General features: G+C 35.5%; 1 protein-coding gene across 1 annotated transcript in view; it reads left to right on the top strand.

The window, feature by feature from the left end:
* The window catches only part of ACBD6 (acyl-CoA binding domain containing 6), a 195838-nt gene that overhangs the window by 177448 nt on the left and 4380 nt on the right, over nucleotides 1-14010 (top strand). Inside the window, exon 7 of the mRNA XM_074308510.1 lies at nucleotides 6550-6580. The gene's annotated coding sequence lies outside the window, so the exon portion shown is untranslated. The remainder of the gene's footprint in view (nucleotides 1-6549; nucleotides 6581-14010) is intronic.

Here is a 14010-nt window from a genome sequence, read left to right as displayed (position 1 = left end):
CCAGATTCAAAAGAAGAGTCATTATAGTTCAGTATCATCATGGCAGGAAGTTTCCAATAGACCCCAGGGATCTGTGCTGTGTAGAATTATTATTAATCCCTTAAATAAAAGGTTAGATGGTATGCTTATGAAATTTGAAGATTCCCCAAAGCTGGGAGAGGTAACTAAAACATTGGCTGACACAGTCAAGATCCAAATAGATTTTGACAGTCTAGAATGCTAAGCTAGCTATAATAGGATCAATCTATTACTTAGTATTGATTAAGTACCTACTGTGTGCCAAGTATAGTGCTAGTATTTGGAATATAAAGAGAAAAATGAAACTGTTCCTCCATTAAGGAGCTTACATTTTCTCTGGGAGACAATATAAATATAAGTATTTACAAAATATATGCAAATATAGATAATGGTGGTAGTGAGGCACCAACAGCTGAAAGATGAGGAAAAAGACTCATGTAGGAGGTAATATAAACTGATTTTGAAAGGAAACTAGAGATTCTAAGAGAGAGGAGTGAGGAGACAAGATGAGATAGTCTGTGCAAATTCATGTAGAAGGAAGATGGAGTGTCATATGTAAGAAGTACAGTTTTGTTGGACTAAAAAGTGTGTGTGAAGTGGAATAAGACTGGGAAGATACATGAGAGTCAGGTTATAAAAGGCTTTAATTGCCAAATAAACGAATTATAATCAAACCTATACTTTAGAAGAGAGAATTGTGATGGAAAGAAATGAGGCTATTGCAAAAGTTCAAGAGGTGATGAATGATGAGGATGTGAAAGATTAAAATAGGATAAAGGTCAAGTTTTATGCTTGGATGAAAAAGCTTCACAAGCACAGAATGGAGGTGACATGCTTACACAGCAATAATTAATTCTAGAAAAAACAAACTTAGGAGATCTAGTGCTTATTATGCATACAAACTTAATATTAGTCGTTGAACACTGCATCTGATGGACTCATAGTTACTGAGGAAAGCCTTTCCATGTGATTGCACCTGAAACCCACTATATGTTTCTCCTTAGAATGATTATACCTATAGAGCAAAAACTATCTTGTTTTTCCTTTTATATCCTCAACATTTAGTACCATGCTTGTCATTTAGTAATCATTTAATGCTTTTTCATTCATTCATTCACTGTGATATGACAGCCAAAAAACTAAGTGTGATCTTTAGCTGCATTGGTGGAAGACTTGGCCAGACCACTTTTTGAAATACTGTGTTCAGTTCTGTGGGGTAGTGTTTAGGAAGCACATTGCTAAGCTAGAGAGTGCCCAGAAGGCAGTCAAAATGGTGACAGACCTTGGGGCTTAACTAATATCTTTTAAAGGAATCAAAGGATCTTTAATTTTCTGCTGAAGAAAAGAAAGTGGAAAAGATACTGAAGGGAAGTGACTAAAGAGAGTCTGCTAATTCTGTTCAAGTGTTTAAAGGATTGTCAAGTGGAAGGGGATTTTATTTGTCCCAAGAAGGTGAAATCAGGAAGGATAGTAGAAGTTGTAAAGAAACTTTTAAATTTTTGGAAGTTTATTTTTACTTGCATTTGTAATCTATCCCTCCAGTAGCCTCCCAATTGAACAAAGATGGACAGACATGTACAGACAAATCTCTAATCATGAACATATATAGTCCAGCAAAACCAATTCTCATGCTGGTTACACCTGAAAGGGTCTCCCCCTTCTCATCCTCCCTCTTTCCTCACTGACCCCCTTAAATTCATCAACTTTCTAGCAAGAGGTGACTGAAGCATTTCATCTTTAGTCCTTTAAACTCGTAGTTTATCTTTCTAATGAGGAATTCTAAAGTCTTTTAAAGTTGTTTTCCTGTATAATTATTGTCAAGTTATACATTGTTCTACCTCTTCTGACTTGACTATGCATCATTTCATACAAGTTTTTCCAGATTTATCAGAATCTCATTTCTTAAAATTTCAGTAGTATTTTATTTTTTTCCAATTACATGTCAAGATACGTTTCAGTGTTCATTTTTATAAGATTTTGAGTTCATACTTCCAGTTGATCAATGATGGACAGAAATAACTACACCCAGAGAAGGAACACTGGGAAGTGAATGTAAATTGTTAGAACTACTGTCTATCTACCCAGGTTATTTATACCTTCGGAATCTAATACTTAATGTGCAACAAGAAAATGGTATTTACACACATATATTGTATCTAGGTTATATTGTAACATATGTAAAATGTATGAGATTGCCTGTCATCGGGGGGAAGGAGTGCAGGGAGAGGGGGATAATTTGGAAAAATGAATACAAGGGATAATATTATTTTAAAAATTACTCATGCAGATATACTGTGGGAAAAAATTCTTAAAAAAAAAAAAAGATTTTGAGTTCAACAGACAATTCTCAGATGATGAAATTGAAACTATATCCACTCATATGAAAGTGTTCCAAATCACTACTGATACTACTATACACCTGTCAGATTGGCTAAGATGACAGGAATAAATAATGATGAATGTTGGAGGGGATGTGGGAAAACTGGGACACTAATACATTGCTAGTGGAATTGTGAAAGAATCCAGCCATTCTGGAGAGCAGTTTGGAACTATGCCCAAAAAGTTATCAAACTGTGCATACCCTTTGACCCAGCCATACTACTACTGGGCTTATATCACAAAGAAATACTGAGGAGGGGAAAGGGACCTGTATGTGCCAAAATGTTTGTGGCAGCTCTTTTCATAGTGGCCAGAAACTGGAAGATGAATGGATGTCCATCAATTGGAGAATGGTTGGGTAAATTATGGTATATGAAGGTTATAGAATATTATTGCTCTGTAAGAAATGACCAGCAGGAAGAATACAGAGAGGCCTGGAGAGACTTACATCGACTGATGCTGAGTGAAATGAGCAGAACCAGAAGATCACTATGCACTTCAACAACAATACTGTATGAGGATGTATTCTGATGGAAGTGGATATCTTCAACATAGAGAAGATCCAACTCACTTCCAGTTGATCAAGTGATGGACAGAAACAGCTACACCCAGAGAAGTGAATGTAAATTGTTAGCACTACTGTCTATCTACCCAGATTACTTATACCTTCGGAAGCTAATACTTAACGTGCAACAAGAAAATTGGATTTACACACATATATTGTATCTAGGTTATACTGTAACACATGTAAAATGTATGGGATTGCCTGTCATCAAGGGGAGGGAGTAGAGGGAGGGAGGGGATAATTTGGAAAAATGAATACAAGGGATAATATTATTTTTAAAAATTACTCATGCATATATACTGTGAAAAAAAATTTAAAAAAAAAAAAGATTTTGAATTCAAAATCCCTCCCTTAACTTCCCTCTCCCCAAGACAGCAAGCAATCTGATATTGGTTATATATATACAATCATTTTAAACCTATTTCCATATTACTCAAATTGTTTAAAAAAAAAAAAAAGAATTAGAATACTAGCAAAAACCACAAAAAAGAAGAAGCAAACAAAAAAACAAAAAGTAAAAATACTATGTTTCAATCCACATTCAGTCTACATAGTTTTCTCTGTAGATGGCATTTTCTATCTCAATTCTCTTGGAATTGTCTTGGATAATACTGCTGAGAAGAGATGTCTTATCATATTAACCATCACATAATCTTGCTGTTAACTGTATATAATATTCTCCTGGTTTTGCTCAATTCACTCAGCATGAGTTCATATATGTCTTTCCAAGCTTTTCTGAAATCAGCTTGCTCATCATTTCTTATAGAACAATAACTTGGAATCCCATTTCTTATGGCATGATAGTATTCAATCACAGTCAGATACCATAATTTGCTTAGCCATTCCCGAAAAGGATGACAGCCCCTTGGTTTCCAATTTAGAGCTAATATGAAAATAGCTATAGTAAATATTTCTATACAAAGAGGTCTCTTCCTCTTCCTTTGATCTCTGGCATAAAAGCTTATAAGAGGTCAAAAGGTATAGATACAGTTTTAGTAAGTTTTGGGACATTGTTCCAGATTGCTTTCCAGAGTGATTATGCCAGGATACATTCCCACCAGCATTCACTAGTGTGTACTTATTTTCCTGCAGCCCTTTCAGCATTTGGTATTTTTCTTTTTTGAGATTTTTGTTAGTCTGATGGATGTGAGGTAGAACTTTGTAAGTTGCTTTAATTTGCATTTCTCTTATTATTGATGATTTGGATTATTTTTTACGTGTTTTTATGGTAGTTTGGATTTTTCCTTTGAAAAGTATCTGTTCATATCCATTGACAATTTATCTGTTGTGGAATGGCTCATAGTTTCATAGTTATGAATCAGTTCTTTATGTATCTTTGATATGGCATAGTTTTATAGTCATGAATCAGTTCTTTATATATCTTGGATGTGAATTTTCATCAGAGAACCTTACTGCAAAGATTTTTTTCCTGTTTACCTTCTCATTTTAAGATTTGTTTGAACAACCACTTACATTTTATATAATTAAAATTTTAAATTTAATCTTGGGTAATCCTATCTCATGTTTCTTCATGAACTCCTCCACTATGAATAGATCCAAAAAGTAATGTATCCCTTACTCCTAATTTCTTTACATGACATTTTTATATCTAGGTTTTATGTATCCATATGTATCTTATTTTAGTAAAAACTAGATAGGTGGCACAGTGGATATAGTACCCTAGATTTACAATCAGGAAGACCTTAGTTCAAATTCAACTTCAGACACTTGAATTAGTTGTATGACCCTGGGCAGATCACTTAACCCTGTTTGCTTCAGTTTGTTTTCTGTAAACATGAAGGTTATAACAGCACCCACCTTTCCAAGTTGTTGTCAGGATAAAATGAGGTAGTTATTTATAAAATGATTTGCAAGACTAAATGTAGGTTTTAGGAATGTAGGTTGTTGTTGTTGTTGTTGCAGTTGTTGTTGTTGTTGTTGTTGTTGTTGTTGTTGTTGTTGTTGTTGTTGTTAACAAATGATACAAGATATTGGTCTAAATTCAACTTCTGCAGACAACTGTCCAATTTTCCTAGCAGTTTTTGGCAAATAATATGTCCTTTCCCAAATTGGTCTCTGACTACTACTATGTTTCTTTCTAAGTTATATACCTAATCTGTTCCACTGATCAACCTCTTTAGGCCTTTCCAAATTGTTTTAATGTTTTGCTTCTTTGTAGTAAGTACATGAGAACTGGTAGACTAGTAGATACTCCCCACTTCCTTCTCAATTTTTTTTTTTCATCATTAACTTTAAGATTCTTGACTTTTGTTCTTCCATATAAATTTTGTTACTGCTTTTCCTCACACATAAAATATTCCTTTGGTTGTTTAATAAAAATTGAAACTTTGTCAGAAAGGGCAGGAAATGGAACTGTCCAAAGTATTAGTGAATCTCCCCCCTCTTTGTTTGGCTTTTAATAGAAACTAGATACCATTTCTTGGGTTAATGAGGAAACCTTTCAGAGTGTGAGTTGATGACTGCTGAGATTTTTCCAGTTCTAAAATTCTGTGATCTTGTGACTTTCCCAGAGTTTCATAGTTGCAATACATATTGGCTTCTATTTAATCTAAAGGTTCAGACTTACAGGATCATAACTTCCTTTCAGTGTTTTTAATGATCCTAAATTTTCTCCCTGAATCAGAAGTCCATCTTTTTTAAAAAATATTACTCCCTAGCCAAAAAATCTTATCTTTTTTCGTAGTGGTAATAGATGGTTGTGAATCTTGAAACATACACACTTGGTCTTTGTAGTTTCTTACTCAAATATGAGTCATTGACTAACAGCTTAAAATAGAAAGGAAAAAAAGTAGAAAAAAAAAGCCCATTTGTTAGCCTTTCTTTCCACAAGAAGTTGGATTTTTCATGGTTAGAGATATAATTGGATCTGAAGGCAAAATTCCTCTTGGGGAAAAGGGGGTACAATCTAAAATGCAAACATAGATTACAGGTCATGTTGGATCACGAATCAACATTTCTCAGGAACTACCAAATACAAGGGCTAGGATGGAAATGGAAATAGGGACTTGGAGGTCTGTATAACAATCAGCACATGCTATGAAAGTATTTGAAGTTATTTATCTGACAGTCTGCCTCTTCAGCATTTTGCCATCTTATCAATACAGTGAATGTTTCCTGCTCCCATCTTATTTTATTTTGATCTGTGAGCACGTCAGCATATCAGTATACAAGGTAGAACTTCTCCTTTCCCTGCTATTCTAAAGCTCTGGGACATGTTTTAAGCAAGGCTTTGCATACCATCTTAACCAAACAACAATAGAGGAGGAAAAGACTTGACTGAAATGTTGTTTTCCCATTACTGGACTTGCTATAAGAGTTTAAAAATATATATTTTACTTGCCTTTCTGAGTTCAAATCCTACCTCAGATACTTATTGGCTATATGGCCTCAGGCAGGTCACATCACCCTTTTTGCCTCAGTTTCTTTATCTGTAAAATGAGCTGGAGAATCAGAGGCCAACTCTGCCAGAATTTCTGCTGAGAAAACCCCAATGGTATCATGGAGTTTCAAGGCAGAATGAACAACAGATTCCTTGTTCTAAACTGTGTCATTTCCTTTGTTTGTAGGATAATGAAGGCCAGACAGCCCTGCATTACGGTAAGCTATTGATAATATTGTGGAATTATAATTGATTCTCTTCTATGTCTTCAGAGACAGCTCAGCACATTGACTGGAGAGCTGGGAGGCAGGAGGCTCTGGGTCCAAGAACTATCACTTGTGTGTACTAGCCATGATATTATAATCAAATTGCTCAGTCCTAAGTGTTCTAGATAACTTTGCAAGATAACAAGTTCCCAAGAAGGAGAATCTCCATTAGGAATTCCCTAGGTCAGTGAAATTATAGGTCCAGGCCCTGCCCTATATCTTCTCTCTTCTGACTATAGAATTAGAGCTATGCTAGAAAAGATATATTTGTGGAATCACATTAATGGGTACATTTTTCAAATGTTAGAGGGTGAAGTTGGAAAAAACAGAATACGTCCAATATAGGAAAGCATGGTTGTAAGTGACAGTAAAGATGTTCATCTTCACTTTGGGTATTCTTTCACTTTAAATTAAAAATAAGAGCTAACTTCTCATACCTTCTTAGGGAATGTAAGGTAAAGGAGGGAATCCATACTTGTGGCTTCATCCCTGCAAATATTAAAAATATGGAAAGTCCTTCACTAGTGAATATCAAAAAATTTTCGTTTTAGAGATTTGCCTAGAGAACTGACAGATTCATTGACTTATCCCAAACTTTTACATAGTTAGTAAATTCTAGAGGCTGGTGAACCCAGGTCTTCCGATTCCAGAGCTGAACTTCTACCTGCCTTTCTTCTTCAGTCTAATTCATATTTAATCAGTTACCATGATTTTAGTTTATTGATGTCATTGAAATTTTAGGCGTTTCTTTGAAGCAAATAAACATGACTGTAGATTTCTTTAAATTACTTCATTTTTCTGTATTTTAATTACATGATTAAATATAACTTGGATTTTTTAGATTTCATGCCTTTTAAAACTAAAACAAATAACTGATTTAAGATGGCAATAGTGATCATCTCTCTTATTTAATTGGACCCACTTTTAAAAATTCTGACAAAATACCGAAGATAAATTAATAACAGTCATATAATAATGCTAACATAATATTTTTATCTTCAGGGGATTTTACATACATTATTTTAAACTCCCCAAGTTGGCAAGAATTTTTTTTCTCAAGTGAAGCTAGGTGACACAGAGGATAGAGCACTGGCCTTGGAGTTAGAAGGAACTGAGTTCTTGGCACCAGCTGTGTGACCTTGGGCAAGTCATTTAACACCAGTTGACTTGCCAAAAAACAAAAACAAAAAACCCAAAGATATATATTAGGTGCTTAATAAATGTGCATTGGATTTTTTTTCTCTGTTTATATAGTGGTAAGTTGTAACCAACAATTTGCATACTTCATTGAAAAGTAATAAGAATATTTCAGTCTAAAATAGTTTAAAATAATCACTAGAATTATATTTAGCAGAAGAACTCCAAAATCCCAGAAGATACTAGAGAGAAGATTTTGGCCCAAAGTGTATATCTTTATTAGAGTAGAGTACGGGAAATCCAGTACTTAACCATGGCAAAATAACTGAGTGTGTCCAGTTCTTGTACCTAAATTGTAGAGCTTAGAAAATGTGTAAATAGAGTAGAATAATGTTGTTCTTACAAGCAGAGTTCCCAATAAATCCTGAGCCTCTGGATTCTTCATAAATATATAGCAGGAATGAAATCAAGGGTCCCTAGGTATTTCAGCAAAGCTTAGGAGTGGGAAATCCTAAAGTCATCCTTCACCTTTATAGTTTGAGAGCACGTGGAAAAGATCTTCCTGTAGTTTTTATATTTTAGTTCTCCATTAGGAGAGTTCATTTTGGTGTGACAAGGAAGGATGCATGACACCTCTGAACTAGGATGCTGGGAGAAGCGGGCCAATCCTGTCTTGCCTTTCATTTGCCACCAAGTACTCTTCCTTCCTTCATCCTGTTTGTATATCTCAGCCAATGTAAGACATTAAAAAAAAAAAAATTTGAATGTCCAAATGCTCCTCAGACTTCTGAGAGATAAGCCAGAATGGGCGGATTAAAGTGTGTTTCACTATTGTAAGATCCTTGATTGCATCAAGCCAGCAGAGCAAAGCCTTAGTGATCCCTCTTCTGAATTCAGCGGGGCTGGTCCTCCCCCTGGTGACAGCTATGGAGCAGCTAGATGGCACAGTGAGGGAGGGCCCACACGGAAATGTGGTAGGACATTTCTGCTGAGCGATTCCTGAAGATCCCCTATTCCTGGCTCTTGTCTAACCTGACTTCTGAGTGTTCACAAAATGGCCACTACATTAATCCCAAGTCAGAAACATGTGTTAAGTTCCTACTGTGTACCAGGGACTGGGGATACAAATAAAGACAAAATGGTCCCTGTCCTCAAAGAACTAACAATCTAATAGGCAAGACAGCATGCAAAAAAATGTAAAAATTAGATAAACAGGTGAAAAATCTCCAAGAGAAAGTACTAGCATTGACTTCCTTCTGTCACTATTAAGGATAAAAATTCCAAATGACAGCTAGTTTTTAAGATAGCCAAACCACAATATTTCACTGAAACTCATAGTTTAGAAAACACATATATCCTTCCCATCACATTCTTTTTTCCTATTGTGTTGGATTTCATTCTGTCATTTATATCCCTTCTCTAAAGCTCAGACATTTTATATTCTGTCTGGCAATATCTAACCCTAGAGCCAGCCAGCAAAGCCTCAAGAGGATTCTGAGAACCTCTAACTTGTAGGATAGCCTTTCACTCCTACATGGAGCCCTACTGACCAGCAGAGATATTGAAAAGGAGAAAAATCACAGGCTAAACATAGACCTGGGAAGAAAAGAGTACCTTCCGAGAGAGTACAATAACTGTCCAAGTTATTGCTGGAATAGAGGAGCACCACTAGTTTTTAGGGTTAATATTCACCAAGTGTTTCAGGATAATAAGACAGATCAAATGGATCCAGAGAATCAAAAAGGAGGAGAGAAATTTTTCTTTGAATTGAATAATACCTCCAGATCCTAAATTCAGTTTTACATATTTTATCATTAAAGAGTTTGATTTGCCAGAGGGCGTGGATGCTTTTGCTTACTACCTGATATTGAGAAGCCATATCTGGTTTTCATCTAGAGACTATAAGAAAACACTTCTGGAGGAAAGAAGAACCCTGCCAATTCAGATTTTTTTGAGCACCTCAAATGTTTCTTAAATGACTTCTCTACTAGATGCCAGGAATACAAATTCTTGAAGGAAAAAAAAAAAACTTTAGTTAAACACTTTCTGTACCCCAGACCTTGAGGGCATATAGACAAAAATGAAATAGCCCTTAGTTTCAAAGAGATGGTATTCTACTGGATATGCAGAGAGGAGAATACAAAATAATTTGAGGAAATAGAAAGGGATTCAATTCACTGAGAATGCACTTATGCACTGGCACTTGAGCTGATCTTTGAGCACAGATAAACCCAAAGGGAGACAGAGAAGGAAAAAGAGGAGAGAGAGAGAGAGATTGGGGGTGGGGGGAGAAAAGAAAGAGAGAAGGAGGAGGGCAGAGAGAAAGGATGATAGGGAGAGCATATTCTAGGCATAGAGGACATTATGTGCAATGAGTGAGAGCAGAAATTGACATCAAGTTCAAGAACAAGTTTATGGCTCAGTTTAGCTGGAATATAAGATATGTAAAGGATAATGATTTGAAATAAAGCAGAAAAGATAAATGTGAACCATATTTTGAATGCCTTTAAATACCAGGCCTCAGGACTTTGCATTTTATCTTATGGTTAATAGAAAAATTTTGAGTGGGGGAGTACCATGATGATCGGTCATACTTCTCTTAGGAATATGATTTTTGATAGTTGTGCTGTCACCTAACAAGCATTTTTAAACACTTAATTACATATTAGACAGTGTGTTAAGCTCTGGGCATATAAAAAAAAAGAAAAATAGTCCCTTCCCTCTAGGTTTTTCCATTTTAGTGGGGAAAACAACATGTAAATAAGGAAGAGCAAGATAACTATGGAATAGATGTTGAAGGTAATCTCAGAAGAAAAGTTACTTAAGGTGAGATTGAAGTAACTCTTGAAGAACAGCAAGAATGATAGTCACTGGATTCCTTAGAGTGGGCAGAAGGAAGTCAGAAATAAGCACATGAGAAAGGTAAAGGCCAAGTTTTAAAGAACTTTTAGAGTAAAACGGGAATTTGTATTTGATCCTGTAGATAAGAGCTACTGTAGTTTATTGAACAGTAATACACACTTGAAAATACTTTTGGTAGCTGAATGGAGAATGAATTGGAGGGAATAAAAACTATAAATAGAAGGGGTTTTTGTTTGTTTTTCTAAAATCATTCAGACCAATGAAGGTAGCTAGATGGCCCAGGAGATGGAACCCTGGTGCTGGTGTTGGAGTCAGGTATGTGGCTCCCCTCCAGCCTCCTATACTTTCTGGCTGGATAGCCTTAGGCAAATTACTTTCTATATTTGCTTCTTGTTCCTTCTCTGTAAAATGGATAAGAATAAGCACCTATACTAGTGCTTAGCACCCTCCCCAACCTAGGAGGTGCTATAAATGCTAACTATTGCTATTGTTATGGTCTATATTACAACTATTAGCCCAGGAGTGGCTATGTTGGTGGGAGTCAAAAAAGACTCACTCTGAATGATGTCCTTATCAGACATAGGGAAATCTGGAGGAAGAGGCTCCTTTTCAGACTTCTCATGGGTCCCCACACTCACTATTGCAGGTGGGAACATCCTTGGGCCCTCTCTGTTTACTTCGTTCCTGGCTAGACTTCGGAGGCCTGGTGAGAAGATAGCATGCAGTTCTAGAAATGAGTCACTATGCTTTAGAAGTGAATATGACATCAGGTAGCATATCTGAATATAGGCTGTATTTTTTCCATTAAGTCTGCCTCATTAAAAAAAAAAAAAGGGACCTACAATTTAACCAATATGTATATATATATATGTATATATATATATATATATATGAAAAGCCTATATTAAATGGAAGGGAGCAGTGCTGGTGATAATTCAAAACAATGGATTATTCAAATGTCATTTCTGTTGGACTTTAGAAATGTGGTATACAATTTTTACACATATGAATGGTCTTCTTAATTATATTTTGTTTGGATGGATATTAAAATTAGTTTGAATTCCCTGGGCATATACCAGCTGGACAGTGAGGAAAAGCAACTCTGGAACCTGCTGGTTTGTAAGGGGAAGTGAGCTCAGGATTAAATATTTGCCATAGATAATCCCCATGATAGTTAATCTTATAAGTAATACAAAAAAACTCACCATCCCACTAATTTTAGATATTACACTCTCCCTATATATAGTGCATAGGTACAATAGTAAAATTAAATGCAAACTCAAATTCATTTTTACTCATTGATCATCTTGGTCAGGTAATGATTATTTTTCAAGAGTATTGATATTGTGTATGGCTGTGTATATGGTACTTGTGTCTTCTTGCTTGGGCATTCATTTGCATTCTATTTCCTGTGGAATGAATATGTTATCATAGTAAAAAATTCTATTATTTCAGGAATCTTATACCCCAGTGATTCATTGATAGATAACAGCCTCTGTCTTTATCTTTCAAAGTAGTTTTATTAAGCAGTATAAAGAAATCAAATGTGATAACACTAATAATTAAGTAGACACTTAAAACAATTTAATTTGTTGAATGGTTTGTAACATAGCAAACATTTAAAGTTAAAATGAACTTTTAAAAAGGTGAAAGAACTCATTTAAAAGAATGCCTCATAAGAGCAGTTCGTTTTTCCATCAAGTTAAACTAAAACAAAATACCCCTAAATTTATTGGGTTAACATCAATCTTTTCTACACCTAACCCAGACCCTTTTTTAGTTATTCAATATATATTTACTGGTTTGATTTAATTTTATTTCACTATACCTAAATATTTTAGGAACTTCATTATAACCATAAATATGGTTCAGTCCAGTGAGTGAGAAAAGTGAGATGTTGGGGATTTCCTTGGGACCTATCCATTCTTTTTTTTTTTTTTTAATTACAGTTTGGCTTGACAGCTGTCCTTGTGCTGACAGTTTTTGTGATTACAGCAGGTGTCAAACTCCATCCTTAGATGGGTTGTAAATACTGGCCCCTTCCGATTAAAGCTGGGGTCAGAGCCAAACGGAGGGTTAAATAGGGGCCAGTATTTTACTATCACATATCCTTACCAGTTCATACCACATGAACATTGGGTAGCAACATTTTACAAACAGTACCTGTTTGCCTCCATTGTACTTTAGTATTCACTGACCTTCAGGGATTGGTGCTTCTGTTATTTTATGATTAAATATGGTCCTTGTTGAAGAGTTGATCAGTATGAATGTGGTCTTCGTCATAAATGGCCTGTTAGTCTTTCCCCCCTCCCCTTTCTCCACCGGGAATACTAACATCATTGCTTCTATGACTCCCAGAGGAAATCAAGGCTTTTCCTTGCACATGTAGTCATGTGATTTCAGAGTGGGCTGGCTTTGTATCCTCATGGGCTCTCTATTTTCCCTGTAAAGCACCATCTGTTCCGCTCTTTCCATGCTGTTGCAGGGCAGTGGGAGGAGACATTGGAGTGAAAATAAATAAAAAATTTTTAAAAAGAAAGAAAGAGATTCATCATCAAAACCCTGAGGATTAATGGAGTCAGAAGGCGAACTGTGCTGAATGAAAATTCATCTTCACCTGTGCCAGTGTCAGGGCTGCCTCTCTGGCACTTGACAAATAGAGGTTCCCAGGGTACCATAAATTCAGCAGCTATTCTAATCCCTAGAGACTTTTTCAAGCTTTTCCGAGATGGGCTGATGACCATTTTTGGATTTCCCAGCACAGTGTGAGCATCAACACATTTCCTCATTAATTTCATACAAAATTCAGCCCATTTTCCCTCTAAGCATACTTCTCCCTTCTTCATCTTACCTTTTTTTGTATCTTTTTTTTGAAAGTAGGGAATTCAAATCACATCACATCTAAAAATAGTTTGTACTTATGTTTAACAGAAGACGCAGATATTACTCAATCAGTATTTAATGATCACCTGTTAAATGTCCAATACTATGGCTAAATGTTGTGGAGGATACAATAAGGCATAAGACGTGACCTCTGTCCTCAAGGATCTTATGGCTCTTGAGAAAAATAAGGCAGAAACTAATGAAGAATTATGTAACAGTGGAAAGCAATATACAGTAGAGATCAATTGGATGATTCTGTGCCAAAAGATTCTAGGAATTACCTTTCGAATGCTTCCTTCTCTTACCACTTTACCATCTTTTAGTAGATTATTCCCATATGTGGGTTCTTCATCTTGTCAAAGTACTAGGCTGAAGAATCTTGACTTCTCTTTCCTTTATCTGATCTTAACAATTTATTGCTTTTTCCTGCATTGCCAATTTTCTCTTTCTATAAACACAAGTAGCATTTTTAATAAAGGTAGTATTAGTATTACTTTAGA

This window comes from Sminthopsis crassicaudata, chromosome 4 (assembly GCF_048593235.1).
Source record: "Sminthopsis crassicaudata isolate SCR6 chromosome 4, ASM4859323v1, whole genome shotgun sequence".
In the NCBI taxonomy this organism is placed as follows: domain Eukaryota; kingdom Metazoa; phylum Chordata; class Mammalia; order Dasyuromorphia; family Dasyuridae; genus Sminthopsis; species Sminthopsis crassicaudata.
Note: the sequence above shows the minus strand (reverse complement) of the source record. Positions and strands in the feature narration are given on the sequence as shown.